General features: G+C 47.3%; 1 long non-coding RNA gene across 2 annotated transcripts; it reads right to left on the reverse strand.

The window, feature by feature from the left end:
- Positions 1 to 16736: 16736 nt before the first annotated feature.
- On the reverse strand, positions 16737 to 27513 carry LOC144329613 (uncharacterized). Of its 2 annotated transcripts, none has more exons than XR_013395041.1 (3): positions 26412 to 27513; positions 24661 to 26236; positions 16737 to 18321 (listed from the first exon to the last, which is right to left on the reverse strand). It is a non-coding gene; the product is annotated as an uncharacterized LOC144329613 (long non-coding RNA). The 2 variants fall into 2 exon arrangements; XR_013395042.1 differs by lacking the exon at positions 16737 to 18321 and adding an exon at positions 23000 to 23428.

Genomic DNA, 27513 nt, shown 5'->3' on the forward strand with positions numbered 1-27513 from the left:
CTGCATTCTTCCCTACTCTGTTTTTCTATGTAGAAAAATGTTGAGGCAGAGTCCTTCAGGATGTATCTCTTGATGGCCAAAGAAAATCAAACACATCTTGATTTTCAAACTTGTATCTCCTCTACTGTGCACCCCTCAAATCCATTTGGAAGTTCAGTTGGTTGCTGCTTCTTTCTGGCTGTGAGGTCTCATAGTCCACCTTTCCCTGGGCCAGGATAGAGCATTGAAACAGCCCAGGGGACCACAGTGAAAGTAAGAGCAGCAACCGACATGCAGGGAGATTGCTGGGGCTCAGTCCCACCCCAGGCACACCCAGAGAGAGCCCTGAGAAACAGGCACGGGGGTTCTCCGTGGGACAGCTCAGTGGCAAGGGCCTTGTCGGCCGGCTTACCTGCCATTGCTTTCTGCCTTCCCCGAGAGAAGGACTTATCTCCCTGCCTCATGCGGGCTGCTGAGAGCCTAGATCCTGACCGGCTCAGTCTGCAGGGGGCCTCACCCCGAAAAGCCAGGCACCGAGAATAGAGGCCGGGTCTCAACAGAATCCGCTGGGGAGCTGGAGCATATGAGGTCCTGGGCTCCACCCCAGAGATTTGAGTCAGGAGGTCTGGGCCAGGGCTGAAGAATCTGCATTTCCAACAGGCACCCAGGGAATGCCAGAATGTCATGGGTCCAAGGCCACACTGAGCAGCGCTGATGGTAAGGACGCAGTAGCTTGAGCGGTGGGGATCTGGGCTAAACATCAGAGCTGGCTCCTGGAGAGAGGGCCTCCAGTGAAGACACAAGACAGAATCAGAAAAAAAAAAAACAAAAACTGTAATGAGAAGAACCCTTAAGGAAATTGTTTTTTTCATATAGTTTATTTGCAATATCTTCCTGACTCTCCTTAAGAGTTCTCACTACAGTCATTTTTATTTTTATTATAATTTTTATTTATTTTATATTATGTATGTTATCTATTTTAAAAGACAGAATCTCATCCTGTCACCCGGGTTGGAATGCAGTGGTGCGATCACAGCTCATCATAACCTCTAAGTCGTGTGCTCAAGAGATCCTCCCATCTCAACTTCCTAAACAGCTGGGGCCATAGGCATGCACCACCATGCCTGGCAAATTTTTTAGTGTTTTGTACAGATGGGGTCTAACTGTGTTGTCCAGGCTGGTCTCAAACTCCTGGCCTCAAGCAATGCTTCCCCCTCAGCCTCCCAAGGAGCCACAGGTCAGGCCAGGCCCCACCCACGTGCAGGGCTCGTGGGGGGCCTCAGTTTCCCTCTTGGGCATCCCAGATTTGCAGATCCAGAAGGCCTGGGCTAGGCCACTGCAGGGCAGTGCTGGGGGCAGGGATCTCTCTTGGCCTCCTGTCCCAGCTCCCTCTCCTCTCGAAACCCGGTGAAGTCCGTGCTCCTGCTTGTGTCTGTTGTTCACATTTCTCCCATGGATGTATTTGCCCTCATTTGCATAAGAAATGCCACACGCCCATTCTAATGAGCTCGCCCATCTGGCAGTGCAGGCCTCCTCTCTGGGCTCCGCTCCACTGAGAGCCTCGCAGGCCGGGAGCTGTTATAATTGGGCTGGTCCCTTCCAGGATCAGGAAGGACTGTCCCGAGCAGGCTTGTGGCTCACCACCTGGCCCTGGGCTCCATGGCAGGCTGGAGCGGGCTCCCTGAGCTGTGGGTGTCGTGCCTGTGTGTCCATCAGCAGGGGGCATCTGGGCCTGCCCTGCCACTCCCAGACTGTCCTTGACAGGGCCAGGGCTTGGCCACCACCAAGGCAGGCACTTCATTGTATATTTCAAAATCAAATTGGGGCAGCCTCATTGCACCCCGTGGAACTTGTCCCAGGCTTCAAGGATTTGAATCCTGGAATACGGTGACACAGAAGGTGTCCTCTGGAACCTCAGGAGTGGGCAGTGCCTGGCTGGGCTGTGTCAGACAATGTGTCTCAGCCTCTCAGTGTCACTGTGACGACCCCACACTAAGCGCTCTCCCACGTGATGCTTCCATCCATGACATTTACCGCCCCCTCCCCTGGGCCAAGCAGGCTCAATCCTGGCCTCGGGAGACCGGGCTGAAGGGCTCAAGCCTGTGGCATGGGAACCTTAGGACACAGGCGCCCCAATGCAGTGGCATGATTGCGAGAATAGGGGATGGAGGTGTCCGGGGAACCTGGCGGAAGAGGGTCCTGTGCAGTCCAGCATCAGGCTGCATCCTCTACGTCTCCATGCCTGTGTGGGGAGCCCCAGGCAGCCTCTGACTGCTCTTCCTGGGCAGTTTCCACAAAATGGTGAAGGAGCCCCCTAAGCATGCCAGGAGAGTGGGTGCATGCTGGGGGATGTGGAAAAGCCTAAGAGTGGCTTGAAAACATGGCAGCAGGGCAGTAACAGTGGCTCACATATGTAATCTCAACACTTTGGGAGGCTGAGGCAGGTGGATGACTTGAGGTCAGGAGTTCCACACCAGCCTGGCCAACATGGTGAAACCTCAAAATACAAAAATTAGCCGGGTGTAGTGGTGCGCGCCTGTAATCCCAGCTACTCAGGAGGCTGAGGCAGGAGAATCGCTTGAACCTGGGAGGCAGAGGTTGCAGTGAGCCAGGATCATGCCACTTCACTCCAGGCTGGGCAACAATGTAAGACTCTGTCACACACACCACACAAAGAAAAACAGTGGCAGCTGGCGGCACCTGGGATGCATTTTCCCTCCTTTTTGCTTTGCTACAATAAAGTGAAGGAGAAACAGAAACTCAGAGGGACAGTCTGTTAAATTCTCAGCTCACAGCTGCATGACTGTAGTTACAGAGACTAAAACTGGCATGGATGTGACCAGTGCCTTGAGGCCACAGGGATGGACTGTGCCTGGAACTCAGGGCCTGGAGTCTGGGAGGGAGGAGGAGGAGGATGCTGATACCAGAAAGACAGCGAAGCCGGGTGCAGTGGCTCACGCCTGTAATTCTGGCACTTTGGGAGGCTAAGACTTGTGGATCACGAGGTCAGGAGACAGAGACCATCCTGGCTAACACAGTGAAACCCCGTCTCTACTAAAAATACAAAAAATTAGCCGGGCGTGGTGGCGGTGCATGTAGTCCCAGCTACTAGGGAGACAGGCCGGGGAATGGCGTGAACCCGGGAGGCGGAGCTTGCAGAGAGTCGAGATCACAGCACTGCACTCCAGCCTGGGTGACAGAGCGAGACTCCATCTCAAAAAAAAAAAAAAAAAAAAAAAACCAAAAAACAAGAAAGACAGCGAGGAGCAGAGGGGTGGCTGATGAGTGCTAAGGAGTTCCTTTGTGGCCGGGCACGGTGGCTCACGCCTGTAATCCCAGCACTTTGAGAGGCCGAGGCAGGCAGATCACAAGGTCAGGAGTTTGAGACCAGCCTGGCCAAAATGGTGAAACCCCGTCTCTACTAAAAATACAAAAATTAGCCAGGTGTGGCAGCACGCACCTGTAGTCCCAGCTACTCAGGAGGCTGAGGCGGCAGAATCACTTGAACCCAGGAGATGGAGGTTGCAATGAGCCAAGATTGTGCCACTGCACTCTAGCCTAAGCAACAGAGCGAGACTCTGTCTCAAACAAACAAACAACAGCAACAAAAAAGAGTTCCTTTGCATTAGTTCTTCATATTGAATTCTCTATTTGCATTTTTAAAAGAGGAGGTAGACTATGGCAGAGTGCAGAAAGGACACTGATATGTAAAGCATCAGGCCTGGATTAACCCCGCTTTCCAGTTTCTGTGTTCTATGGCGCTTTGGCATTGCAGGAGGCTTTGGTGGCGGGGAAGGGACTGCCTCTCCCAGGGCTGGCTAGTTCTAGAGACAGCACACAGCTCCCTATGCAGACCAGCAGTCGGAAGCGCCTGCCCGCACCACACCCTTTAACTCTCACACACCCAGTGAATATTCTGCCTGCCCCATCTCACTCGGAGCATGGTCCTGGATGACTAGGAACCACCCCGTAGTCCTGGGCCTGCCAACATTAGGCAAACAGGCCCACTCGAAGCTTGCTCAAACTCACCTCCACTCTCATCCATTCCTTCCCACGGAGACCCCAGTGAAGGCCCGGCCAGGGCTCTCCCCTTGCTCCTTCTGCCTCAGGACTGACCTGGTGCTTCCCCATGCTGGGAGCCTTCATTCAAAGGCAGCGTCTCCCAGGCTGTCATCTGACCAGAGCTGAGGAAAACAAAACCCCAGGTGCAGTTCAGGACAGCCCCTCCTCTGCCTTCCTGGTCTGTTCACTCCTCTGCCTTAGGAGGTAGCCACTGTTCCATTTCCACATAGCAGTTTTGCCTACTCTTGTCCTTTATGTAAAAGGAATCATTCAGTGTGTTCCCTTTTGTGTCTGGCCTCTTTTACCCAGCGTGCGAGTCACCACGTTGTTGAGACTGTCATCTGCTGTGTGTGTGTAGTGCTGCTTCATATGCACAGGCCACAGTTCACTGACTCATTTACTGGTAAGTGTTTGGGGTTTTGACTATTATGAAAAAAGTTATTATGAACATTCTTGAGTGTGTTCTTTATTGGAGAGAAGTGAAACCGGCCCAATGGTCCCATAGAACTGATGTTTACGGTTTCTTTGAATAAACATAGAAATGATTCTCCCAGTCTTACAAGTTGAGAAAGTTCCATTTGTCTTATCTGAGTTCCTTTCCCAAAAAACCACCCACCAGGCCTCCTAGATAGAACCAAAAAAACTCACAAGACCACCGTGCCCTCCTCACCTCCCAGATAGAATCAAGGAAACAGGAGACCACTGCACCCTCCCCGTCAAAACTGCCTAACCCACCACCTGCTTCCTGGTGACCGACTCCTCTTCCTCACCCCTCCCTGATTCCTGTTTTCACACATGGTTACATTTCTTCTCTGCTAGATAAACCCCTATTTTAGTGGGTCAGGGGATGGGCTGAGACTGATCTCCCATGTCCCGGGCTGCAGCAGGGGATTAAAGCTTCTTCTCTGGCAATGCTGCTTGTCTCAGTGACTGGCTTTTTGTGTGACCAGCAGCAGCACCTAGACAGACCCCTGGTGTTTCTGTAACATACACACTCATTTCTCTTGGGTATAGAACAAGAGAGGAAAATGTGGGTCAAAGGACCAGCATATGTTAGGGAAGAGGAGGGATTTCCAGACATTTCTGTGCAGTGCTGATACCCATTTATATGCCCACCAACCGTGCACGAGGGTCCTAATTGCCCCACATCTACACCCACACGGGGTACAGCCAGTCGTTAATTTCAGCCATTCTGCTGGAGTGCTGCGGTATCTCTGTGTGGTTTTCGTTTGAATTTCCCTGATGAATAGAGAGGTTGAGCCCCTTTTCATACATGTGTCTGCCACTTGCCATCTTCTTTTGGGAAGGCTCCCGTAAGGCTTTTAGTTATTTTTGAAAATTGGGTTATCAGTCGATTTCATATTGTGAGTCTGTCACTACTGTTTGTGCATGAAGAATTGAGTAGGTAACGTGCTTGCGGGCCGGCCGAGGTGAGCTGTCCTTGGGTGGCTGTGCGTGCGGGAAAGACCCCCGGGGGGAGCCCAAGCACCACATCCCCCCAGAGGGGCCTATCCCGATCTCACACTCAGCTCACTTCTCCCTCCCTGTGCTGATTTCTCATAGCGTTTTACATTTCGTTGTCATTAGACTCTTTCGAAATAAATTGCAAGGGTCTGATGAGTCATGACTGTGTGTGCCTCGTGTTCCTGTGTTTTGAGCCCGGCGGCAGCAGTTCTCCCTCCATCCAGGAGGCACAGTTAGGGAGCACTCAAGGGGCCCAGCGTGGTCCTAGGTGCCGGGCGACCTTCCGCAGGGAGTGGCATTCCAGTGGGGGTGGCGCTGGCGGGGACAGAAGATAGAAAATAAGCCGGAACAGAAATCAAGTAATTTTGGGAAATAATACACAGAAGGAAATAAAGCAGGGTGAGGGTGTACTGTGTGTGTGTGTGTGTGTGTGTGTGTGTGTGTGTGTGTGTGTGTGTGTAGTTATCATGGGACAGGGAGTTAGGGAAGGGCTCTCTGAGAAGGTGGTTTTCAGTAGATGCCTGAATGCAGTGGAGGAGGAAGCTCTTCTGGGGGAAGAACCATCCAGACAGAAGGAGACAGCATATGCCAAGGCCCTGAGGCAGAAGCCTGCTTGCTGTGAGTGCAGCAAGAAACTCAGAGGGAAGAGAGGTGGAAGTGAGGGGAGAGCTGTAGGAAGTGAGGGGAGAGCTACAGGAAGTGAGGGGAGAGCTGTAGGAAGTGAGGGGAGAGCTGTAGGAAGTGAGGGGAGAGCTGCGGCCTGGCCAGTTACATATGCACCTTAAGTCTCAGTTTCCTCATCTATAAAATCATGGGTCATAATGGTTCCTACCGCGTGAGTTTGCCGAGTGGATTACATGAACCATGGTGTGTAGATCCCCCGGCACCTGCAAGTTCTCAGGAGAGAGAAGCTGTGATTATCAGACCCTTCTTTCTCTCTGCTCCCAGAGCACCTTGTAGCCCCACATCAGCTCATGTTGCAATGATTTATGTGTCTGGCTCTCCCTCGAGACCAGAGGCTGCACGCTGGCACCCACGGCCTGAACCCAGCCTGGGGATCTTCTGTTTAGCCTCACAGTTTATTTTGTGAAGATAATTAGTTGCCAACTTTCAACATTTCGGAAATTCTATGTAAAAATCTGCGTTTTGGCTTTTTTGGAAATTACAAGATTTGGCCGCTCAGGATCTGAATGTCCACATGGCCACAGCTGGCTGGAGGGAGCAGTGGCTGCCCACAAATTCACACCTGTGTCCTCCACTCTGCCTGGGCCCCACCCAGATGCTCCTCCCATCTCTCTGCCTCTTGGTCCCTGAAGTCACCTGTGGTTTCGAACACTGCCAAAGACCCTGAAGTCCTTGAAGACAAACAAATATTTTGTTCTCTTGTTGTTTGTATCCCTGGAACATCCTTCCCTGGAGTTCACAGGGCCTGGGGCAAGGGTGCAAACAGAAACCCGAGTGTCCAGTGTGAAAATCAATAGTTCTTCCCTTGAGGTCTGCAGGACCCTAGGGCTCCCATGACTTATTCAGAGGGTCTGTGAAGTAAAACTATTTTCATGTGACTATTAAGACATTATTTGCCCTTTTCATCATGTTGACATTTGGTGTAAAGGTACAAAATGATACTGAGTAAAACTAATTCAAATCAAGGCAGTTGATCCCAAATGTGCCAGCACCGTGTTCCTTACTGCTCTACACTCCCAATGTCAAGAAAAGTCGCCTTTGGGAGGCCGAGGCAGGTGGATCAGCTGAGGTCAGGAGTTTGAGACAAGCCTGGCCAATATGGTGAAATCCCATCTCTACTAAAAATACAAAAACTAGCCAGGTGTGGTGGCACATGCCTATCATCCCAGCTACTCAGGAGGCTGAGGCAGGAGAATCACTTGAACCCGGGAGGCAGAGGTTGCAGTGGGTGGAGATCACACCACTGCATTCCAGCCTGGGTGACAGAATGAGACTCCATCTCAAAAAAAAATTAAATAAATAAATAAATAAATAAAAATGTGATTTTTTTGATGTTGTGCAAAGAAATGTGTCAACATTTGGAGGATCTACACAGCTCAGTGAACCAATATTTTCCAGATGATCAGTGCTTCATGTTTCCATCAGGAGAAGACAATCATCCTCTGTGGATCTCTTACACTCCTACAGGTCTTGCTGGGTGTGCCAATAATGCAAAGCTTGGGCATTCTTTTTATCCAAACTATTTCTAAGATTTATATTTGTGGTGGGCAGCCTTGAGGTATGAGCTACTGTCTCCCTCCGGGACAAACAGCAGGCTTGCTTACTGCGTGCTACAAAAGCGATGGGTCCCCAGGCTCAGGGTTCCTCAGTTGCAGCGCAAACCCACTGTGTGTGTAGCATCTATCTCAGCTCCTCTGCATCACCTCTGCAGGACCTGGGGGGCAGAGGGAACAAGTGCAAAACAGGCTGATGCCCGCTCTGTTTGCTGTGTGAGCAGCAATAATAAAGTCCTTTTTTTCTGATACAGGAATCTCATCTCTTTTGCCAGCATCCATGCAACAGTAACAAGTTAATGGATTAGTTTGTAGTAGAGTAAAATGAAATCTCAGTCCTGATGGTTTCATGCCTGTTGCGAGAAGTCAGGGACTCTGAACGGAGGGACCAGCTGAAGCCATGGCAGAATAACATAAATTGTGAAGATGTCATGGACATTTATCACTTCCCCAATCAATATCCTTGTGATTTCCTATGCCTGTCTTTACTTTAATCTCTTAATCCCGTCATCTTCATAAGCTGAGGATGTATGTCACCTCAGAACCCTGTGATGATTGCGTTAGCTGCACAAATTGTTTGTAAAACATGTGTGTTTGAACAATATGAAATCTGGGCATCCTAAAAGAACAGGATAACGGCGATTTTCAGGGAACAAGGGAGATAACCATAAGGTCTGACTGCCTGCGGGGCCGGGCAGAATAGAGTCATATTTCTCTTCTTTCATTAAGCAAGTAGGAGAAATATCGCTGAATTATTTTCTCAGCAAGGAATAACCCTGGGAAAACGAATGCATTCCCAGGGGGAGGGCTCTGAAATGGCCGCTCTGGGGGTTTCTGTCTTATGCAGTTGTAGATAAAGGATGAAATACGCCCTCGTCTCCTGCAACGCCCTCAGGCTTGCTAGGATCAGGAAATTCCAGCCTGGCGAATTCTAGTCAGACAGGTTGTCTGCTCTCAACCTTGTTTCCTGTTAAGACGTTTATCAATGACAATGTGTGCCCAGCAGCACATGGACCTTCATCAGTAATTCTAGTTTCGCCCTGGCCTTGTGATCTCACTCTGCCTCTCTGCCCTCATGATATTTTATTGCCTTTGAAGCAGGTGATCTCTGTGACCCACTCCCTATTCGTACACCCCTCCCCTTTTGAAATCCCTAATAAAAACTTGCTGGTTTTGTGGTTCAAGGGGCATCACGGAACCTGCCAACATGTGATGTCACCCCCAGAGACCCAGCTGTACCATTTATTTCTTTTGTACTCTTTCTCTTTATTTCTCAGACCAGCCAACACTTATGGAAAATAGAAAAGAACCTATATTGAAATACTGGGGGCTGGTTCGCCCAATACACACCCATGCAAACATGCATGGGCAAAAGATCCATTCAAAGTCCAAGAAACATGAATGAATTTTGATGGAGCAGAGAACAAAAGTTGATCACTCTGGATTCAGACTTCACACTGCATCTAGCAGGGTGGATATTAGGTTGAAGGGAACGAGGTACAGGGTCAGCACCTGTACACCCCTGAGAACCAGCGCCTCCCTGAGTTTGCACCCTGGCCTCACTCTGCTCCCCCTAGTCGGCCCCGGCAGCTAACCCTTAGGAAACTGCTACTCGTTGAGTTCTGGAGTAGCATCAAGTAAGAATGCCCGCAGCTCTCTGAAAATGCTCTGAAAACACGGTTCCCTTTTCTAATTTCCTCTCTGCAGGAGTCTGGAATTTCTTCGTATGCTTCAACCTGAGAACACATCGCAACACAGACTGAAGGCAGAGCAGAGATGAGAACTCAGCTGTCTGCTCTTCATGCAGGCAGTGAAGAGATTTGCAAAGCTCTCCAACAGTACTACTCTTCTCACTACAGTTTTTAGGTTGTCTTTGAAAATAGCTTTTTTAAAAACAAAACAAAACAAAAAGTGTGTTACTTGTATAACTGTATAATGGGCTTATTGTTATTTTTCTAAAACTTAACGAATAAAAATTTTTAAATGCCTCAGTTTAAAATTACAATATGGTAAACATTGATAGATGTAACCCAAACGAACAAAAATTCTTTGGGGTTCTCAATGATTTTTTAGAATGCAAAGGGATCCTGAGAACAAAACGTTTGAGAACTGCTTGTCTAAATATTTATAAATCAAGTTATGAATTAATGAACAAAGTGGTAAATAAAATATGTTCTAGCTCCACCCTGGAGAAATCTGCTGTTAAAGTGACTTTATTCCCAGTGAGAATTCTTGGCCGCCTCCAGGTTCTATGCTGGACTGCGATGGGGAGGGCCCAGCACCCTGACCTCTGGTCAGCCCCAGCTCCAAGCAGCTCTGCAAACAGCTGTTTTATGACCACCTCTCAGGCCTACTAGCTATCTGGTCCACCCTCCAGGAGCGATCCATGCAAGAGGCCTGCGCTAGGCCCTGAAAGGGGCTCGGGACTTTTGGGCGGGGAACCGTGGGGCCTGAGGTAGCCAGAGCATGGACCAGGGGTTGTGGGAGTGGGCTCCAGGTAGGCACCTCCCCTTGGCCCTGAAGACACTGGATCCCATGAAGAGGGCCCTGCTGGAGGAAGGCCTGAGAAGAAGACGCAGGAGGACTGCTCCTCTGGTGAGCCACCACCCTGTGTGAACAGACAAGAGAAAGACTTGCTGACTGGACAGAGAATTCCAGGACAGCACTGCAGCCGCTGCTCCTAATGCCTTTGTGGCCCTGGGCTGGCCGCTCCTCTTCCTGGTCTCCCCATGCTTCAGTGCAGGATGAGGGCTCAGCCTGAGGGTTCCCAGCACTGTCTTAAGGCTCATGGTCCTTCTAGGAGCATGGGGTTTCTGGGCTGCTTCGGAGACCCTGACACCCTTTTCACCATGTGGATTTCACTGGCTGGTTCGAGAGAAAGGCAATTTTTCTATTTCTTGGAAAAATGAACAGAAATATTTATGAAAATTTCTTTGTTAAATGATGTTGCTATTTATTCAGCATAGGACGAAGGAAATAGGCTCATACTGAATAGGAAAAAGAAGGGATTTCTCTCCTGCTTAAATCCCTCTCATATGCCTCAAGTTAAGATATATACATATATATAGGCTGGGTGCAGTGGCTCACGCCTGTAATCCCAGCACTTTGGGAGGCTGAGGCACGTGGATCATGAGGTCAGGAGTTTGAGACCAGCCTGGCCAACATGGTGAAACCTCATCTCTACTAAAAATAAAAAAAAAATTAGCCAGGCATGCTGGCGGGTGCCTGTAATTCCAGCTACTTGAGAGGCTGAGGCAGAAAATTGCTTGAACCTGGGAAGTGGAGGTTGCAGTGAGCTGAGATCTCGCCACTGCACTCCAGCCTGTGTGACAGAGTGAGACTCCATTTCAAAAAAAAAAAAAAAGATATATACATATATACATAGACATATATAATACATATATAAATATACACATATTATATATACATATATATTAATCAGTAACATTTCAAAGTACATTTTAAAGGGTACAAACAACAGTACTTTTTTTCTTTTTTTTTTTTTTTTGAGATGGAGTCTCTCTCTGTCGCCCAGGCTGGAGTGCAGTGGTGCGATCTCAGCTCACTGCAAGCTCCGCCTCCCGGGTTCACACCATTCTCCTGCCTCAGCCTCCCTAGTAGCTGGGACTACAGGCAACTGCCACCATGTCTGGCTAATTTTTTTTGTATTTTTCTAGTGGAGACAGGGTTTCAACATGTTAGCCAGGATGGTCTCGATCTCCTGACCTCGTGATCCGCCCGCCTCAGCCTCCCAAAGTGCTGGGATTATAGGCGTGAGCCACCGCGCCTGGACAAACAACAGTACTTTTTATAAAATAATCCCTAAGTGCAGTTTTCTGGGGGAGGGTGACCATCACTGTCACTGATTTTACCAGGTTTTCCTAAGAATCTTACCTAGTCTATGTGGGATCTGAAGGCAATAATCCTGTCAGTGTGAAAAGTCTGTTACAGTTAAGAAATATTTTGCTAAGCCTGTTATGTAGAAATCACTGTAGGTGGCCCGGCATGGTGGCTCATGCCTGCAATCCCAGCACTTTGGGAGGCAGAGGCAGGTGGATCACCTGAGGTTAGTAGTTCGAGACCAGCCTGGCCAACATGGTGAAAGCTCATCCCTACTAAAAATACCAAAACTAGCTGGGCATGGGGGCAGGTGCCTGTAATCTCAGCTCCTCAGGGGGCTGAGGCAGGAGAATCACTTGAACCTGGGAGGCGGAGGTTGCAGTGAGCTGAGATCGTGCCATCACACTCCAGCCTGGGGGACAAGAGCGAGACTTCAACTCAAAAAAACAAAAACAACAACAAAAACAAACAAAAACAAGGAAGTGAAATGCACAGTTCCACCTTAAAAGGCTTACTTTCTCCTAAGAGAAATCCATCTCCTTTTTTATCCATTTATTGCTCATCCACCTACCCAGCCAGCCCTCCATCTATTTATCAATCATTTCATCTGTCCAACCGTGTGTCCATCTTTCATTCATCTGTCTATCTAGCCACCCACTACCCACTCACTACTCAAACATCCATTCAGCCATCCATCCAACCAACCCAACCATCCTACCGCCCATCCCTTCATCCATTCTTCACCCACACATCCATCCATCCATTTCTTAATCCTTTCTTCTGTCTACCCATGTGTCCAGCTTTCATTCATCTGTCCATCTAGCTACTCACAATCCACTTAGTACTCAAACATCCATCCATCCACCCCAACCATCCTACCACGCATTCGTTCACCCACACATCCATCCATTTTCTTGTCCCATTTGTCCATCCATCTTTATCTATCCTGCAGGTATTTTGATGGTGGCCCTGAGAGGGGCCCAGCCTAGTAGCCTAGTAGTAATTCATGTGGAGACAAAGATGGCAGGATGATTAGAAATTCAGGAGGTTGGGCCGGGCGCGGTGGCTCAAGCCTGTAATCCCAGCACTTTGGGAGGCCGAGACGGGCGGATCACGAGGTCAGGAGATCGAGAGACGATCCCGGCTAACACGGTGAAACCCCGTCTCTACTAAAAAAATACAAAAAAATAGCCGGGCGAGGTGGCGGGCGCCTGTAGTCCCAGCTACTCGGGAGGCTGAGGCAGGAGAATGGCGTAAACCCGGGAGGCGGAGCTTGCAGTGAGCTGAGATCCGGCCACTGCACTCCAGCCTGGGTGACAGAGCAAGACTCCGTCTCAAAAAAAAAAAAAAAAAAAAAAGAAATTCAGGAGGTTGGCCAGGCACGGTGGCTCACATCTGTAATCCCAGCACTTTGGAAGGCCGAGGCTGGCAGATCACCTGAGGTCAGGAATTCGAGACCAGCCTGGCCAACATGGCAAAACTCCGTCTCTAGTGAAAATACAAAAATTAGCCGGGCGTGGTGGTGGGCGCCTGTAATCCCAGCTACTCGGGAGGCTGAGGCAGGAGAATGGCGTGAACCTGGGAGGTGGAGGTTGCAGTGAGCCGAGATCGTGCCAGTGCACTCCAGCCCTGGTGACAAAGAGAGACTCCGACTCAAAAAAAATTTTTTTTAATAAAAAAATTTAAAAAGTGTGCAGAAGCACTTGTCCAGGGCTTGATTTGGTGCTCCATATTCAAACTACTCAACGATCAAAACATTAACTAGAATTCAACTATGTGACTTCAAATCTTTCTAGCAAATGTTTCTGTGTTTATTTCTTAACAATAATGGAATTTTTACATGGTGATATCTAGATGGAATTAAAAACAATAAGAAGCAATGAAGGGCAAATGCCTGTATAACTATGAATTATATCTTTGCTGAACCCAACATATTTAAAAATATGATTGGATGAATTAATTGGATGAAATTTTGCTTTGGTGTGAGAGTTAAAACTTGTATCCTCTGAAAGAACCACATGAAAATAGACTGTAAATCTACATTACTTGATAAGTAAGTAGGAAAGACTTCCTATGTCAATAGTAAATCATCCGCATTTATTTTGATGTAGTAAAGAACCCTAACAAGACAAAATAAATTCTCATAAAGCTACAATGTTCTTGATAGGAGAAAGAAAGAAAGAACCCAATGTAGACATAAAACTACTATACTCATTGGGAAACATGAAAAAAAAATAAAGCGATCAGAACAGCAACTTTCACAAAGAGAGTTTCACAACTCCATATTAATATAAGTCATTTTTCAAAAACAAGTTGCTCCAATTTCTTGTAGATTTCCAAATGTCCTAATGCATGGTCTCTGGTGTTCTAAATTGCTTATTAAACACTTCAAAATATACTTCTGGAAATAGCTATAATGAAAGGGTAAGTGCAACAGTTATTTCAGTACCTAGAATCTACTTTATCACATGCACACACTCTAGACACATGTGTTTCAGAATATGATCATTGCATTTACTTTTCAAAAGTCCACTGGTATAATTTTCTCTGTAACATTTATTTCTGACACGTAAAAATTTGAGATCCCAAGAGGCAGATTCCCAGAATAAATAAGGCTTAGCCAGTGATGCCCCCCACTGTGACAATGTCAGCCCATTCTAACACAACGTTAGAATTACAAACACAAACGCACGCGATGTGCAGAGCATCGCAGTGCTGGGTGTGCTGACATCCAAGTCTCCAGGAGTTACACAGTTTAGCAAAGACAATGTTTTTACCTAAGATCCAGGTGTTCAAAATAATTTCTCCAATCTGCTCTATCCTGTTATTATGTATGTATTCTGTTGTAAATGAGAAACAAGACTTACTTTCTCCAGAATAATAGAACCGTAGTGACACTGAAAGTAAGCCCAGATTCTTTCTTTTTCTTTCTTTTCTTTCTTTCTTTCTCTTTCTTTCTTTTCTTTCTTCCTTTTCTTTTCTTCTCCCCCTCCATCTTTGTCTTCTCCTTCTTCCTCTTCCTCCTCCTCCTCCTCCTTCTTCTTTCTTCCTTTTCCTCTTCTTCTCTCTCCTCCTTCTTCTTCTCCTGCTCCTTCTTCCTCTTCCTCCTCCTCCTTCTGCTGCTTCTTTCTTCCTCTTCTTCTTCTCTCTTCTTCTTCCTCTTCCCCCTCTTCCTCCTCCTCTTTCTTTCTTCCCCTTCCTCTTCTTCTCTCTTCCTCTCCTTCTCCTCCTTCTTCTTCTATTTTTTTGAGACAATGTCCCACTCTGTCACCCAGGCTGAACTGCAGTAGCAGATCAGCGCTCACTGCAGCCTCCACCTCTTGGACTCAAGTGATCCTTCTGCCTCATCCTTCTGAGTAGCTAAGACTATAGGCACGCACCACCATGCCCAGCTAAATTATTTTGTATTTTTCGTAGAGATGAGGTTTCCCCATGTTGCCCAAGCTGGTCTTGAACTCTTGGGCTCAAGTAATCCGCCCACCTTGGCCTCCTAAAGTGCTGGAACTACAGGCATGAGCCACCATGCCCAGCCTATCATTATTATTAGTGATTATTTAAAAGACTAAGTTTTCTGCGGATGCGGTGGCTCACGTCTGTAATCCCAGCACTTTGGGAGGCCGAGGCGGGCGGATCATGAGGTCAGGAGATGGAGACCATCCTGGCTAACATGGTGAAACCCCGTCTCTACTAAAGATACAAAAAATTAGCCAGGCGTGGTGGCAGGCACCTGTAGTCCCAGCTACTCGGGAGGCTGAGGCAGGAGAATGGCGGGAACCCGGGAGGCAGAGCTTGCAGTGAGCCGAGATCGCACCACTCACTCTAGTCTGGGTGACAGAGCGAGACTCCGTCTCAAAAAAAAAAAAAAAAAAACACCAAGTTTTCCTTTCAGGGTCCACTTTTTCTTTGTATTTTAAACTTAGGATAGCATTTCTAGTATCATTTTTTAAACCACCAAAGCTAGTTTTTGGAATCTCCTATATCGTTTCTAATCATTTATTCATTATTTCACAGTGTAATTTGCGAGTTTCTTGGGCTAAGAATATGGCTCTAAAGGACTGATGATATCAATAATTCGGGAGTACAGAATGTTACCATTCTCGATTCAGTTATCCTCTTCACACTCTAATTTCCACATGGATATTAATAGCACTATTTGAAGTAGAGGAAAAATGAATTTAGTGAGTAGCATTCCTTCAGAATTCTGTGGCAAGCCTAAAAAAATCACATTTACAAAAACAGAGTTAACCGTTACCCTCTTAATTTATGTCAATACCTTCCTGTAATGGTCTGAATTCACATGCTTTGAAAAGTGATCAATTTACCAAAACAATTATGATTTTCCTGGCCGGGCGCGATGGCCACACCTGTGATCCCAGCACTTTGGGAGGCCGAGGCAGACAGAACACAAGGTCAGGAGATGGAGACCATCCTGGCTAACATGGTGAAACCCTGTCTCTACCAAAAATACAAAAAATTAGCTGGGCATGGTGGTGGGCACCTGTGGTCCCAGCTACTCGGGAGGCTGAGGCAGGAGAATGGCGTGAACCCGGGAGGCAGAGCTTGCAGTAAGCTGAGACTGGGCCACTGCACTCCAGCCTGGGCCACAGAGCAAGACTGTCTCAAAAATATACATATATATACATATGATTTTCCTGCATTCATATGAAATATTTTAACACACCATTTTATGTGTGTGCGCTCGTATATGTATACATACACACTAAGCAACAAGCCAGAATTCTTTTTTTTTTTTTTTTTTTTTTGAGACGGAGTCTCACTCCATCACCCAGTCTGGAGCGCAGTTGCACGAATCTCTGCTCACGGCAAACTCTGCCGCCCGGGTTCAAGCAATTTTCCTGCCTCAGTCTCCTGAGTAGCTGGGATTACAGGCACATGGCCCCACACCTGGTTAATTGTTTTGTTTTTTTCTGTTGAGATGGAGTCTCACTTTTGTCGCCTAGGCTGGAGTGCAATGGCGTAATCTGAGCTCACTGCAACCTCCACCTTCCAGGTTCATCAGGTTCAAATGCTTTTCCCGCCTCAGCCTCCCGAGAAGCTTGGATTACAGATCCCCACCACCACGCCCAGCTAGTTTTTTTATATTTTTAGTGTAGCAGGAGGAGCCGCAGACAAAACTCCTCAGACACCGGATTAAAGAAGGAAGAGGTTTTTTATTCGGCCGGGAGCATCGGCAGACTCGCGTCTTAAGAGCCGAGCTCCCCGAGAAAGAAATATTGGGCCTTTTTAAAGGCTTACAACTTTAAGGGGTCCACGTGAAAGGGTCGTGGTAAATCTAGCAAGCATGGGAAACGTGACTGGGGGCTACATGCATCAGCTAACAGAACAGAAAGTTTTGCAATGCTTTTTCATACAGTGTCTGGCATTTACAGATAACACAAGTAATTTAGGTCAGGGTTTGATGTTATTATTATTACTTTGTTTAACTCCTAGGGCTGGGTGGTGGTGCCAAGGTTGTCTGGCTATTTATCTTTTGTTTCTTTCTCTCTTTCCTCCTGTCTTGTGAACTAGGCAAGGTGGGGGGCGGAGGGCAGCAGGAGTAGTACTGGTCTCTTTCCTTATTCCCCCCTTTGAGAATTTTTACTAATTAGTGGGAGTTCTCACTTTTATTTTTATTTTCTGAGTCTCTTTGCAAGACACAGCAATAGTGTTTTATGTAATACACTTGTGCTGAAGTTTTCTGATGAACCATGGTAGCTACAAAACCTTTTCTCATTTGAAGGAACAAGTGTAATACACAGTGTAATAGAAAGCAAGCCACTTTCTATTACCAGTAATATACTTAGAATGAGGGTTTTAAATTTTTACAGCTGCAAAGTGTTTTCTAAATGAAGACCTAGGATCAAACCTGTGTTAAACCTGTACAGGCACGTGTATCATCTTTGTCATGTTCTAAGCAGGTTAGTTTTGTCACTGGGTCTGAAAAGCTTTTTCTTAGCAAGTAACACAGTATTTTTTAATAACAGAAGTTTTTAAGAGCCAGATGCTTGAACTTGGGGCATCTGTTTGGGGAAAAAGTTAAAATAAAGTTATCTTGAGGCATTAACTCTTTTGCTTTTCAAGGCCATTGGTCTCTTATGTGAGCCTTTTTATAAACATAACATGAAGAAATATCTAGGCTGCCAGCAATGTTTTCAGCCAACTGACTAAATAGGCTTTTTCTGTTTTTGCTAAAGGAAGAGGTTCTGGTAACTTCTGGTTTATGTTTAAAGAATGACCGTAAGACTCGGAATTGTTGCTGGGCTGGACGGGTCTGGGTTTCCTAAGTAGTATGTGTACAGGGGGGACACCTCATATAGGTGTTTCTTCTAGCGTGGTTATGGGGGGTAACAACAACAAAACAACGTACAGCAAGGACAAAAGAGGTCCTTACCTGGGGAAAAGGTTGAATATAGCAGCAGAACAATAGGGAAACAGTTAGTATTGCAGGAAAACTATTAAGATTTTTAACTACATTTACTTGCTTGATGAGTCCTCAAGCTTCAGCCGAGCGTAGACTAGTCAGCTGCCGGTGTGTGACTAGAGCAGGACTAGAGCTTCAGCCGTGCGCAGACTGGTCAGCCTCCAGAATGACCAGGGCAGGGCTGTCGTCCTCAGCAGCAGCTTGGTCTCATCTCAGGATCAGCCGGGTTGGATGATCTGGTGTCCTGCTGGCTGGTCCACTTGTCCTGAGCTGCTGGTGTTAGCTGACTGTGGTGGATCCAAGACACAACACCTGCAACTTTAACAGCAGTGGGAGTGGACAAGGTTATAGTATAGAGCCCATCCTATATGGGTCCTAGAAAAACTAGATTTTACTTTAAACAGAGTCACTAGATTTAAAGGGGTGTCAGGCTTATAGGCATTTTTATTTATTTAATTATGAACACTTCGTATGGCTATTTTTAAAACCTGCATTTGCTTTCTTAAGGTTAATTTCTTTAGTTTCTGGAGGTCACCTTTAATTTGACCTATGATTTGGGGGTGGCCGACCGAACAAAATCTTACAGGGCAAATACCTAGTTTGTTTGGTGGGGGTGCACCTGACTTGGAGGAGGACCATAGGCAAAAACCTGATTTTATCGTAAACGAGCAAACAAGCACTAGCACGTACCTGTAGTCTCCAGCACGGGGCACTTCTGTAAAGTCTATAGGCAAGTTTTCACAAGGTATGGCTCTTTTTACTAAGTTTCTTAGGGGAGGAGTTCTTCTCCTCCCGCCCCCCACCCTTTGTAACTCTATTTAGTGGCTTAGCCTTCAGTGAGAAATTGGAATCCAGATACGGCAGAATCTTGCTGCTTTTAACTTCTAATGTGACCATGGGCTCCTGGGAGCCTAATGAGAAGGTGCCGGGTCTGCCCTAGTCTTTACATTCTTCAGCTCCTGTCAGCCTGAACTGATCAGTATTTGGTTCCTCCAAGGTGTGGCAGCCCGTGGCCGATGGCCGCTTTGTCTTGAGGTCTTGGCCATTTCCTTTATTGCCTTTTGAACATTTACCCTTCTAGTGTCCTTTTTTTTTTGCATCTCGCACATTAATTTTTCTCTAGCCTTGTCCGGCTCTTGAATCCTTGCCTAACTTGACTTCTCTTATGTTTACATTCACGTCCATGTCCTCTTACATTGCTAATTTTTTTTTTTTACACTTACTTTTAGTCTTTTTCTTTTGTTCTTTTCCAGTTTTGTTTCTTGGTCACAGTTAACATACACCTTGGTGGCCACTTTTCTAGACTAGGTGGTATTCATGCCTGCAGTTTCTGCTTGATGTTACCCTGGGCTTGCTTTACAAATGAAGTATTCACTATATACTGATTTTCAGCAGCCTCAGGGTTAAATGGGGTGTAAAGCCAGAATGCTTTATAGAGTCTCTTATAAAACTGACTTAGGCTTTTGTCAGCTCCTTGAAGCATTTTTGAAATCTTTTTTTCTATTACTTGCTTTTTTTCTACCAACTCTTAGCCTCTGCAGAAGTGCTTCTCAGTACCTCTGCAAACGCTGAAACTGAGTTGCATTCTCTGGGTGTTTTTTTTCCCTTTTTTCTAGAGTTTAACAGGCTCTTTTCTTTATATAATTCTTTATACACTTGGAGGGTTAAACAGGCACACCGAGAGTCAGTGTAAATGTTTACAGTCTTACCTTCACTGAGTTCTAAGGCCCAAATTAAAGCAATGAGCTCAGCTTAACGACAGTGTCCAGGGTTACCACCGCACACTCTGCACATCTCTCTCCTTGTGGGTTGATGAAGTTGTTCCCGTCCACGAATAGCTCCTGGTCTACTGATGCCCAAGGCTGGTCCCGGAGGTCAGGTCTGCTGGAGTAAACTGGAGTCCAACACCTCTACACAGTCATGTCGACAGGGCTCTAGCTGCCGGGAGCAAGGCGGCGGGTTCAGGGTGTTTCCAGTTTAGTAGATCAATGGTTGAAAAGGGCTGGTAGATGAAAGTCTGTTGCCCCTCCGCCCCGGTTGTGGGCCTGGTCATTGTAATAGACAGGTCCTCGCGTCTCCCTGAGAGGCATTTGCATAGCTCCAGCAAGACCAGATCTGAGACGGCCATTTGACTATCTTGACTTCCTTCCTTGGCCTATAGAGACCTGGGGCGTGTTAGCTCCTGAATCCCGTTTCTGAGGGGGCTGTTGGCCTCGGTAAAGTGGGGTAGGCTGGGACATGTGGAGAAAGAATTTCTATGATCTCTGGCGGCTCCTGCAAAACTGACTTCTCCTGCTGTTTCTGGGACTCCCTTTTTAACTCTGTCTGCTGGTAAAGCTGCTCTTACTTTTACTTTTGGCTTTTTTGCAATAAGCTGTTAAACAGGGCTAAATTTATGCTGGTTTTGTCTACATTATATTTAACCATGAGTCAATATAAAGGAATTTGATCTAGGTACACTGGCTGTCCTCCGACCCGTCACCACCTTAAATACATGGCCAGTTGTTCCCGTCTATAGTTCCTTCGGTGGGCCGTCCAACACCAACAGAGGGCAATTCTAATTTACACAGAGATCTTAATCTCTAGGGGGTTAACTTAACTCTACAATCTCCTGCAAAACCTTTTTTAAGGTTCTGTAACATGCATTTTAATAGAGTAAGTTTTGATGATTTGATGACTTTTATTTTTTTGAAATTTTTCTTTTTGAAATGTTTTAACACAGTTCCTAGCAGAGTAGGCTTACTTTGTGTCTGACCTATTTTTTTCTCAAGACAAAACAACATTTACACTACAAGAAGGAAAGGGTAAAAGGTCACTCACTCATCTAAGTTACACTAAATTAAAATCAAAACTAAAACCAAAGTGTTGTTAAAGGCACACCTGTTCGTCAAGCAATTTAAGCCAAGTCAAAATCAGAACCAAAACAAAAGTGCCAATAAAGGCACGTCTGTTTATCAAGCAATTCAAGTCAAAATTAAAACCAAAGTATCAAGCAATTAATTCAAGTCAAGTCAAAAACAAAAACCAAAGTATCAAGCAATTAATTCAAGTCAAGTCAAAAACAAAAACCAAAGTGCCGGTACAGGCACGCCCACTCAAATGGAGTGGGCGAGTTCCAAAGACCAGTTTTAGCAAGTTTCAGATGTCCGGACTTAGAGTGCCAGTTCCTTCCCGGTGTTCAGCCACTGCCTTGAATCTCCACGGGGGCCTGCTGTGCACTGCTCTGAGGAGGCATTCCACCGGGGCAAATGCCTACCCGGGAGAGCTCTCTGGATCCGCATCGCTCAAGCTGGCCAGAGTCCCCCGCAGGGGTGCTCTACAGGGCAGGCATAAGCTGCCTAAGGGGCTGCCTCGACCATCCCTTAATCACCTCGCTTCCCAGTCAGGGAACCAAGAAATGTAGCACGACGAGCCGCAGACAAAACTCCTCAGACACCGGATTAAAGAAGGAAGAGGTTTTTTATTTGGCCAGGAGCGTCGGCAGACTCGCATCTTAAGAGCCGAGCTCCCCGAGAAAGAAATACTTGGTCTTTTTAAAGGCTTACAACTTTAAGGGATCCACGTGAAAGGGTCGTGGTAAATCAAGCAAGCGTGGGAAACGTGACTGGGGGCTACATGCATCAGCTAACAGAACAGAAAGTTTTACAATGCTTTTTTCATACAGTGTCTGGAATTTACAGATAACACAAGTAGTTTAGGCCAGGGGTTGATGTTATTATTTTGTTTAACTCCTAGGGCCGGGTGGTGGTGCCAAGGTTGTCTGGCTATTTATCTTTCTTTTGTTTCTTTCTCTCCTTCCTCCTGTCTTGTGAACTAGGCAAGGTGCGGGGGAGGAGAGCAGCAGGAGTAGTAGTGGTCTCCTTCCTTATTAGTAGAGACAGGGTTTCACCATGCTGGCCAGGCGAGTCTCAAACTCCTGACCTCAGGTGATCTGCCTGTCTTGGCCCCCGCAAAGTGTTGGGATTACAGGCATGAGCCACTGCGCCTGGACATTTTTTTGTATTTTTAGTAGAGACGGGGTTTCACCATGTTGGTCAGACTGGTCTCAAACTCCTGACCTCGTGATCTGCTCACCTCAGCCTCCCAAAGTGCTGGGATTACAGGTGTGAGCCATCACGCCCGGCCGAGCTGCTCCCACCTTTTATCTATTGTGAACAACACCGCTATCAACAGGGGTGGGTGAGTGTCTCTTTATTTCCTTGCTTTCAATTTTGGGGGGATATATACCCAGAAGTGGAATTGCTGGAGCGGTATAATTTCTCGAGGAACTGCCATACTGTTTCCTAGATGGGTGGCACTGTTTTACATTCCACCAGCAGTGCACAACGGTTTCCAGTTTCTCCACATCCTCACCGACATTTGTTATTTTCTGGGTTTTCTTTGATACTAGTCAATGTAGCAGGAGTGAAATGGTATCTTGTTGTCATTTCCATCTCCCTAATGATTAGTGATGCTGAGTATGGAGAAATGTCTATTCAAGTCCTTTGCTCATTTTTTTTTTTTTTAAGACAGTCTTGCTCTGTCACCCAGGATGGAGTGCAATGGCGTGATCTCGGCTCACTGCAACCTCCACCTCCTGGGTTCAAGTGATTCTCCTGCCTTAGCCTTCCAAGTAGCTGGGACTACAGGCACATGCCACCACACCCGGCCAATTTTTATATTTTTAGTAGAGACAGGGTTTCACCATGTTGGCCAGACTGGTCTCGAACGCCTGACCTTAGGTGATCTGCCTGCCTCAGCCTCCCAAAGTGCTGGGATTACAGGTGTGAGCCACCGTGCCTGGCCTTGCTCATTTCTTAATTTGATTGTTAGGTTTTTCTTGTTGACTTTTTTTTTTTTTTTTTTTTTTGAGACAGTCTCGCTCTGTCGCCCAGGCTGGAGTGCAGTGGCAGGATCTCAGCTCACTGCAAGCTCCGCCTCCCGGGTTTATGCCATTCTCCTGCCTCAGCCTCCGGAGTAGCTGGGACTACAGGCGCCCACCACCTCACCTGGCTAGTTTTTTGTATTTTTTAGTAGAGACGGGGTTTCACCATGTTAGCCAGGATGGTCTCGATCTCTTGACCTCGTGATCCTCCCGTCTCAGCCTCCCAAAGTGCTGGGGACTATTTTTTTTAATTGAAGTATAATATTCATACAGAGAAACCACCAATCCCCAGAGGGCAGCTTGGTAAATTATCGTAGAGTGAATACGTCTGAACGCCAGCCCTCAGATCAAGAAATAGAATATTACCAGAGCCACCCTCCCCCAGAGCACTAAGATAATTGCTATCCTGACTTCTCACCAGATGTTTCTTTTGCTTGTTTTAGAGCGTCACAGAAACAGAATCGTGCAGTACGCATTCATTTGTGTCTGGCTTCTTCTGCTCAGCATTATGTTGCTGAGATTCACCAACTGTGCATGGCAGCTGTTCATCCATTTTCAGTGCTGTAAGAATTTTACTCTATAAATATACTGAGAGGTACTTATCCATTCTCCTGTTGGAAGTTGGGGCTACTGTGAATTGTGCTGATACAAACACTCTAGTGCACATAATTTGGTGAACACATGTACAGTGCACAATTCTTTTGGGTCTATGCATAGGAGTGGAATGTGGGGATCACAGGTGCGGTCTCCTTTAGTAGGTATTACCCAAGGGTTTTCCAAAGTAGTTGTGCTATTTTACATTCCCAAAAGCAGCATATGAAGTTTCAGTTACTTCACATTCTTGCCCAAACTTGGTATCAACAGTGTTTTTAATTTTAGCCATTCTGGTAGGTGTAATATTGGTTTCTCACTGTGGTTTAAATTTGATAGCTTATGAGGTTGAGCATGTTTTATATGCTTTTTGGCCCTTTGGCTGTTCATTTGTTCTTTCCTCTCCCTTCCTCCCTCCTCCTTCCCTTTTTTGTCCCTCTTTATTTCTTTCACCCATTGTCCTATTGGTCTGCCAGCTTTTTTAATTTTTAAAAAAATTTTACTTTAAGTTCTGGGACACATGTACAGAACGTGCAGGTTTGTTGCACAGGTAAACATGTGCCATGGTGGTTTGCTGCACTTGTCAACCCGTCATCTAGGTATTAAGCCCTGCATGCATTTTTCTTATTAATGTACAGGAATTCTCTTTATACTCTACCTGTGATTCACCCTCCTCCATTCCCGCCTCTTTTTTTTAAGAGACAGAGTCTCACCCTGTCACCCCAGCTGGAGTGCAGTGGCACAATCATGGCTCACTGCAGCCTCAATCTCCCAGGCTCAAGTGATCCTCCTGCCTCAGCCTCCCAGGTATCTGGGACCACAGGCATGCACCACCACGCCCAGCTAATTTTTCATTTTTTGTAGAGAAAAGGTCTTGCTAAGTTGCTCAGGCTGTTCTCTAACTCCTGACCTCAAGTGATCCTCCCACCTTGGCCTCCCAAAGTGCTAGGATTACAGCATGAGCCACCACACCTGGCCCCATCTTTTTACTCTCTTAATGACGAAAAAACTCTTAATTTTACTATCACCCAATGTATCAATCATTTTCTTTTGGGATAGTGTTCTGTTTGTCTTATTGAGGAAATTTTTACCTGCCTCCTAAGAAACCTTAAAAATCTCCATATGCCTACAAAGTCCCACTGTTCTAATGCCGATTTTGTGCTAGAAAATAAACAAGGCACTGTCACAGAGGCTACACCTACCTTGAGGGAAAACTGTCTTCATCATCATTTGCCAAGCCAGATGATTGGGATGAGGACAATTTCCATGGCTCCCGGCATCTGAAACGCTTCCTGCATTAGAGAGAGTGAGCCTGATGCCACTGTGGGCCAGGCGGGTGCCCCATCCCAGCCTCACCTGCACCCCACAGGGACAGGGCATGAGGAATGGAGAAGGTGTGGTGTCCTTGGGCAGAGCTAGCTCAGAGATGTGGTTCTGCAAACAGAATGAGGGTACAGATGAGTCTGCCTGCATTGCCATGGGGCTCCAGGGGCTGCAGGAGGTGGGAGAGAAGCAGGTAGAGGAGGGATCCAGCAGGAAGACGAGCAGAGCATTCTCCCTGGGAAGGGAGAAGGAAGGACGCACCTTTCATTTAACAGCTCAGTGTTCCGGGGACCGGAGCTGAGGTCGCACCTGCTGGTTCCACAGCGCCTGTCTCTGGCATGAGTTGTTTAGATGTCAGAATTGGTGAAAAGTTTGAGATTGTCCCAGCTGGTCCAGGAAAGGTAATGGGGGAGCTACAAAGCTTGTAGAAGGGCAGTCAGGGCTGTCCTGTGCACAGCGGCTCCGGGGCACGTGAGCCACACTGTGGTTAGGGCCAGGCCTCCCAGGAGTGACCCAGACCAGCCTTTTCTTTCTCATTCTCTCACCCGCTGAATTCAAAAGCTTAAATATGCGATGAAAGGTCCACCCAATAAGAAGAAAGTATTTGCCTCCTGGGCTCAGAAATGGTATTAAGGAAATTGCAAATCTACTGACTGTGACAGAAAGCAAATCAGTGGCTGCTTGGGATGGGATGGGATGGGATGGGGTGGGATGGGGTGGGGTGGGGTGGGAGGGGCTGTAGGGAGGGATTCCAAAGAAGCACAAGGAAGCTTGGGGAGTAGTGCTGCTCCTGGTCTTCACTATGCTCATGGTTTTGCAGGTGCGTATGTGTGTCAAAATTGATCAAAAAAAAATTTTTTTTGAGACGGAGTTTCACTCCTGTTGCCCAGGCTGGAGTGCAGTGGCACAATCTCGGCAGGCACCCACCACCACACCTGGCTAATTTTTTGTAGTTTTAGTAGAGATGGGGTTTCACCATGTTGGTCAGGCTGGTCTCAAACTCCTGACCTCAGGTGATCCACCCACCTCGGCCTCCCAAAGTGCTGGAATTACAGGCGTGAGCCACCACGCCCAGCCTTGTTCTCTCGTATGTCAGTTACCCCTCCATGAGGCTGCTAAACATCCTCCCAGCACACACACACCTGCACACCCTCACGCAGTTTGCAAGGCAGTGGTTCAAGTTACACTTTAATCCCTCAGGCATGCTCATCTCGCTCTCCAAACCTGCCCTCTTGCAGGATCTACGGTTCTTCTAAGTGTCCTGGTCACAAGGCAGCTGGATCAACACTCAGAGGTACAGAGCAGGGCACAGTGTGGTCCCTGCATCTGTCTTGCCCCCACGATCTTGACACACAGAGACCTTCCCAGGAGCTGTGACTTGAACTTCACAATCTGCAGGGCCCACCCAGGAGCCGTGTCCTCCTCACAGGCAATGGGATCCCCTCCTCTCTCCACCTGTATGGGAAGATTGGAAACAAAACATAGAGAACGCGGGAGGAAAAACACTGAGGGGGTGGATGGGCCACACCTGAGGGTCCCCAGGACAGAGGGAAACACTGCGGGGGTGGATGGGCCACACCTGAGGGTCCCCAGGACAGAGGAAAACACTGAGGGGGTGGATGGGCCACACCTGAGGCTCCTCAGGACAGAGCGAGGGACGGCTGTTGTTGGGATGATAATTCCTAATTCCACATCTTTGGAGAACAAGAATTCCAGGTAGTTCTCTTCTCTCCAAACAGCGTGGTTATGAACTAGCTCTCACTCCAGGAGGCTTTAAGGCTCCATATAATATCTGTGGTAATAAAGAAAAACAGGCCAGCTGCCACGGCTCACACCTGTAGTCCCAGCACTTTGGGAGGCCAAGGTGGGAGGATCACTGGGGCCAGGAGTCTGAGACCAGCCTGGGCAACATAGCGAAAGCTCATCTCTAAAAATAATTTCAAAAAAAAAAATAGTGGTAACTGTCACAACTAACATATTGTTACAAACAAAAATTTACACGAAGGTGAAAAAACTCAACTTTTTTTTTTTTTTTAACCAGAATGATGCCTCAGTCTAGGGAGCGGTGTTTCCTCTCCGGAAGCAACTGAAGCCCTGAGCTGCTGTCCACAGGCAGACGGACTCTCCCGGAGCCCCCAGTGGGCCTCGGCTCCTCCACGTCAGCTCCTCTCTTGTCCCTCTGCTGGTCCGCGGGGGCCACTGCAGCTGGCCAGGTCTCCTGGAAGTCAGAGGGGGCCGTGGGTTCCACCCCAGGGCCCACCTCATCAGCACTGTGCTCTCACCATCTGAGCAGCAGCCCAGAGGAAAAGGAGAAAGAAAGGGGGATGCTGATCTCCCAAGCAAAACGGAAACGCCTCCACCTCCCACCCTCCAAAGCACCCAACAATGGGCCCTGGGCACCGGGAGCCTCACAGGGAGTGTTTGCATCACAGTAAAATCTACAACGTTCCCACGGCGTGTGAGTGGACGCTTCCTCAACGCAGGCATGTCCGGCTGCCCCAGGGAATCTCCGGTAACATCGAGATCTTTGAATAGCAGCAAGGGATCAAAGCCGATGGCATCTCTGAGGGCCTCAGTTTCCATCCATAATTTAATTTATTAGCACAAAAGCTAGTGTTAAAAATGTGTTAAAAATTGAGTCCAGGTGGGGCACGGTGGCTCATGCCTGTAATCCCAGCCCTTTGGGAGGCAGAGGTGGGCGGATCACTTGACATCAGGAGTTTGAGACCAGC

The sequence above is a fragment of the Macaca mulatta genome, chromosome 6 (genome assembly GCF_049350105.2).
Source record: "Macaca mulatta isolate MMU2019108-1 chromosome 6, T2T-MMU8v2.0, whole genome shotgun sequence".
Lineage (NCBI taxonomy): Eukaryota > Metazoa > Chordata > Mammalia > Primates > Cercopithecidae > Macaca > Macaca mulatta.